The following is a 6,233-nucleotide window of genomic DNA, read 5'->3' as shown; positions in this document are numbered from 1 at the left end:
TTGGCTGCATGCCATGACACATTCCTTTTAGGTTCTCAAGGTCAGCCTCTGTTCTGCACCTGGGAGGAAGCTGCTGGGAGTTGCAGGACATGCTGGCAGAAGATGGCTGGTTCATGTGCTGGGCTTGTGGGAGGAGATGCAAGGAAATGACCTCTGACCCGGGTGGAGAGACCCTCGTGACTTTGGATTCGGGGTTCTCCAGTGTTGCTAACATGGCCCTGTTAGTATTTAGTATTTATTAGATTTGTATGCCGCCCCTCTCGGAAGACTGTTAAAAAATTGGGACTTTGAATATGGCCAAGTCTTGGACTCTTGATTAGATTAGCCCTCGGCCGCAATAGGAAATGCCCAACAAGCCCCTTCACTGCATCAGCCGCCCAAACTTCAACCAAACGTAGCTCAAACACGACCCCTACATGGGCCCATGGGAGTCTAACAAGGGCCAATAGAATACACGTTCTTGCACAGGAACAGCAAGCTCAAGGGCAAAGCCCAAGAGAAGGTACATCAGCCCCTCCCTCTCAACTCCAGCCACCCAGAGTCCATGTGGTCCTGCTTCACCATTCAACCATCGTTCCCATCAGCCTCCACGTTTCTCCCAGCGTGGAACTGAACCAGATGAATATTCCTTCCAGCAACACTTTTAGGCCAGAGGTGGGGGGGGGGGGGAATGCTGGGGCCATTTTTATGACCGGTGGACTTCAACTCCCAGAATTCCTCAGTCAGCTATGCTGGCCTCCTTTATTGGAGTTGAAGCCCACCGGTCATTAAAGGGCCAGCGTCCCCAAACGGTTTTAGGCAAACCAGGGGTCGGCCACGTTGGCTCTTCTATGACATGTGGACTTCAACTCCCAGAATTCCTGAGCTAGCATGATTGGCCCAGGAATTCTGGGAGCTGAAGTCCACAAGTGATAGAAGAGCCCACTTTGCCTGCCCCTGGGCAAACCCAGGAGTACCTCTGCTTAGTGTTTACAAGCAGTTGTATGCCAACCCAGCAGAGGAAAACAGCAAACGCAGGCGGGTGGTGGTGGAAGATTAGATGCCCCCACCTGGAGACAGTGGGAGCAGGGGGCGTCTCCCCACGTGGGCTTGAAGGTGGTCTACAATTGGCCCAAATGGGTGGTGAGAGGAAGGAGGTGGGGGGGAGGGAAAGGGGGAATAAATTTTATTTTGACTCCCAACTGCCACCTTGAAGGCCTTCCAGAGCTGCTTCCTCTCCCGCTGGGGGACACAAGGCGCTTTTATCACTTGTGCCAAAGCAAGGGAGGGAGGAGGGGAGGGGGCTTCCTCTGGTCAGCCAGGCCCAGCAGACAAACTGCCATGGGCCCTCCCCAAGGTAGCTGCCGCAGCCCCTCTACAAAAGGGACTCCCACTCAGGGACAGAAAGTGGCACCTGGCAGCTGAAATCTGGGCTGGGGGCGAGGAGGAGGGGTCCCAAGTAAAGCCAGGCCACTCACACACACCCTCGCATGGAGACAAAGGGGGGCAGCAGCATCCATTGAGCCTCGGTGAGGGTGCAGTGGTTAGTGTGCAGCCCTGCAGGCTCCTTCTGCTGATCACTGTTTGGCAGTTCAAATCTCACCATGATTCAAGGTCCACTCAGCCTTCTGTCCTTCCCAGGGGGGTCAAATGGGGACCCAGAGTGTTGGGGGCAAATAGGCTGATCCTGTAAACCGCTTAGAGAGGGCGGGGAAAGCACCGTGAAGCGGCAAATAAGTCTAAAGGCTATTGATCTCCGGGTATCAGAGCAGGCAGGGGAGAGATTTTTAACCCCCGCCTTTGAAAGATGGAAGCTGGACAATGTCCTAAGGGGGAGAGACCCCTTGCCCACCCAGGACTTAAATGCCAGCCAGTTAAAGGGCAACCTGGCTCTGAAGGGGGCTGCGGGTGGTGGGTTTCTTATGCTGGGGCCAGCAGTCTGGAGAGGGAACGGGGGGGGGGGGGGGCTGTGCTATTTTTCCCAAATAGCAAACTACACTCCTGAGCCAATCCCCCCCCCCGCATCCACTTGCCCCAGAAATCTCTTTACTGCTCCCACCCAAACTGCTTTCTCTTTCTCTCTCCCTCCATCTATCAATCTGTAGTATCTATCCATCTGTAGTATCTATCTGTAGATCTGTCCGTCCGTCCATCCATCCATCCATCTGTTGTGGTTAGCTCTGGCCCATCCTGACTGTGGACGTGGGGGAGACATCCACATGCTGCAGGCCTGTTTCCCCCCCACCCCCCGTGGAATCTGCTGATGAAGGCTCCTCTGACCCAGAAGACATGAGTGACAGGGAGGAGGAGAGTGGGGCAGACAGCTCAGAGGGAGATCAATTATATCTCTCCTCTTTGGATTCGGAACAAGAGTTAATGATACAGCCACGCATGCGGAGAGCGATGCATAGGCAGCAACAACTGAGAGATTATTATCAAAGAAAATGAGGCCACCTGTGGTTGGGTGGGGCTGTGGTCATTAGTGGGGCTGCTATAAAGAGCAGCCTGTGGGTTTGGCCATTGTGGAGGATTATCTGATTGTTGTGTTTCGTGCCTGCTTTGCTGACTTTGACCTTTTGTGTGCTGATTTCCCCCCGCTTGGGAACTAACCCAGAGCGAAGTGTTTTTCACTTTGTGAAAGAAGAAGGACTGTGAATTGCCTCACAGCTGCAAGCTAAGTATCACAGAACTGAGAAGGGACTTGTACAAATTACCAGTTTGTTTGGAGACCAGTGCTCTTTGCTATACCAAAAGAGGGCTTAGGTTAATTGAATTTTCATTATAAAGAATATTGTTTTGTGTGTGTCTGAAATTTGTACCTATCTATCTATCTATCTATCTATCTATCTATCTATCTATCTATCTATCTATCTATCTATCTATCTATCTATCATCTATCTATCTATCTATCTATCTATCTATCATCTATCTATCTATCTATCTATCTATCTATCTATCTATCTATCTATCTATCTATCTATCTATCTATCTATCTATCAGGAGTGACTTTGCATTTCCTGTGCTGAGTGATTCAGGAAGAAAAGGAGCCGCTTCTGGATGCCAGGGTTCCTAGGGCATCTAGAAGGCAGGAATGGTTGGCTAAGAGGAGAGTCACTCGGGAGTAGTGCTGGGAGTATTTAAGAGTGAGCAATGCCATGTTCCAGTGCAGGGAGCAACGGATTATTCTGGCTTCTAGTTTCATGATCATTGTCTTGCGCATGAAAGAACATTTTTGGCTTTAAGAACTCTGAGCTTCAACGTTATGCCTGTTCATCTTTGCTTTGGATTATTTCCACCTGGGTCATTATTATTTGTGCTTTATCTCTTTTTCTGGGACACTTGCCAGCTGATAGAACTCTCCCCACTAATTTCAGCAAAAGACTTTTAGATACTTTTACTTTATTTGAAAAACTTTCTTTGTAAATATACATATTCCTTGTACAAAGTAAACCCTTTATTATCAATACCCAGTGGTCTACATTTGATTCTTGGGGGGCTCGGTGCTAGAACATAACAGCTGCCAAAGGTTCCAGAGGAGTAGGACTACTCAGGAGTAAGGCTTGGGGATAGGTGGCCCCTCCCATAGACTATTTAAGTGAAGAACAGGAATGGGTGAGTTGCAGGGAAGCAACTCCATTCATTCCCAGATTTTGCCTTTGCAGTTCAAGCCTCTGTTTCTATGCTCCTGTTTGAAGTAGGCAGTTTCCTGCAGACTGTTCCTTGGCATCTTGCCAAAGAAGAGCAAGATTTGTGTGGGTTATCTGCCGTTTTCCTGAAAGACTTAATAGAAACATACAAACATAGAAGTCTGACGGCAGAAAAAGACCTCCTGGTCCATCTAGTCTGCCCTTATACTATTTACGGTATTTTATCTTAGGATGGATATATGTTTATCCCAGGCATGTTTAAATTCAGTTACTGTGGATTTATCTACAACGTCTGCTGGAAGTTTGTTCCAAGGATCTACTACTCTTTCAGTAAAATAATATTTTCTCATGTTGCTTTTGATCTTTCCCCCAACTAACTTCAGATTGTGTCCCCTTGTTCTTGTGTTCACTTTCCTATTAAAAACACTTCCCTCCTGGACCTTGTTTAACCCTTTAATATATTTAAATGTTTCGATCATGTCCCCCCTTTTCCTTCTGTCCTCCAGACTATACAGATTGAGTTCATTAAGTCTTTCCTGATACGTTTTATGCTTAAGACCTTCCACCATTCTTGTAGCCCGTCTTTGGACCCCTTCAATTTTGTCAATATCTTTTTGTAGGTGAGGTCTCCAGAACTGAACACAGTATTCAAAATGTGGTCTCACCAGCATTCTATATAGCGGGATCATAATCTCCCTCTTCCTGCTTGTTATACCTCTAGCTATGCAGCCAAGCATCCTACTTGCTTTCCCTACCGCCTGACTGCACTGTTCACCCATTTTGAGACTGTCAGAAAGCACTACCCCTAAATCCTTTTCTTTTGAAGTATTTGCTAACACAGAACTGCCAATACAATACTCAGATTGAGGATTCCTTTTCCCCAAGTGCATTATTTTACATTTGGAAACATTAAACTGCAGTTTCCATTGCTTTGACCATTTATCTAGTAAAGCTAAATCATTTACCATATTACAGACGCCTCCACGAATATCAACCCTATTGCACATTTTAGAGTCATCGGCAAATAGGCAAACCTTCCCTACCAAACCTTCCCCTATGTCACTCACAAACATATTAAAAAGAATAGGACCCAGAACAGACCCTTGTGGCACACCGCTTGTAACCTGACTCTGCTCAGAATACTCGCCATTCACAACAACCCTCTGGTGTCTATGCTTCAGCCAGCTGCAAATCCATTGAACTATCCAGGGATTAAGTCCAATCTTCACTAATTTATCTATCAGCTCTTTATGTGGAACCGTATCAAAGGCTTTGCTGAAGTCCAGGTAGGCAATATCCACGGCACCACCTTCATCCAACACCTTTGTGACATAGTCAAAGAAATCAATGAGATTAGTCTGACATGATTTGCCTTCAGTAAAGCCATGCTGATTTGGGTCCAATAAGTTATTGTTTTTTAGGTGCTGATTTATCCTCTTTTTGAGTAGAGTCTCCATCATTTTAACTACCACTGATGTCAAGCTAACTGCCCTGTAGTTACCAGCTTCTTCTCTACTGCCCTTCTTGTGGATAGGTACAACACTGGCCATTCTCCAATCCTCAGGAACATCTCCTGTTAACAGGGATTGGTTAAACAAATCAGTCAGGGGGGTAGCAATGACAGATCTGAGTTCTTTAAGAACTCTGGGGTGGATGCCATCTGGACCCATTGCCTTATTTATCTTTAATTGTTCAAGTTCTTCTAAGACATCGGCTTCTAAGATCACTGGAGCTGAATCCGTACAGCTGGAAGCAATGCCGCCCCGAGTCTTCGGAGAGGGGCGGCATACAAATCCAAGTAATAAATAAAATAAATAAATAAATAAATCCCTCTACAGTATTATTTTGTAAGGTGTCTTTTGAGAAAACTGAACAGAAGTAGCTATTGAAATGGTCAGCGATCTCCTTATTCCCATTAATGCATGTATTATTCCCGGTACTAAGCTTCGTGATGCTGCAGTTTTTCTTCTTCTTATCACTAATATGTCTGAAGAAGGTTTTATCCCCCTTCTTTACAGATTTGGCAATTTCTTCCTCTTTTGAGGCTTTAGCAGCATATATTATCTGTTTCGCCTCCTTCTGTCTCATTTTATACACCTCCCTATCAGCTATACTTCCAGACTCTTTATACCTCCTATAGGCAGCCTTTTTTTCATTGACTATAGCCCTTACATCATTGCTAAACCTTTTAAGTCAGGTTTCTTTGATTTTGCTTGGATTCATGTGGAATGCTAATGACATTAGAAACATAGAAGTTTGACGGCAGAAAAAGACCTCCTGGTCCATCTAGTCTGCCCTTATACTATTTTCCTGTATTTTATTTTAGGATGGATCTATGTTTATCCCAGGCGTGTTTCAATTCAGTTCCTGTGGATTGACCGATCACGTTTGCTGGAACTTTGTTCCAAGCATCTACTACTCTTTCAGTCAAATAATATTTTCTCATGTTGCTTTGGATCTTTCCCCCAACTAACTTCAGATTGTGCCCCCTTGTTCTTGTGTTCACTTTCCTATTAAAAACACTTCCCTCCTGGACCTTATTTAAGCCTTTAAATGACATTTAAATGTTTAAAATGACAATAATTAGCCGCACTTACAAAGAAACGT

The sequence above is a fragment of the Erythrolamprus reginae genome, chromosome 1, assembly GCF_031021105.1.
Source record: "Erythrolamprus reginae isolate rEryReg1 chromosome 1, rEryReg1.hap1, whole genome shotgun sequence".
Classification (NCBI taxonomy): Eukaryota; Metazoa; Chordata; class Lepidosauria; order Squamata; family Dipsadidae; genus Erythrolamprus; species Erythrolamprus reginae.
Note: the sequence above shows the minus strand (reverse complement) of the source record.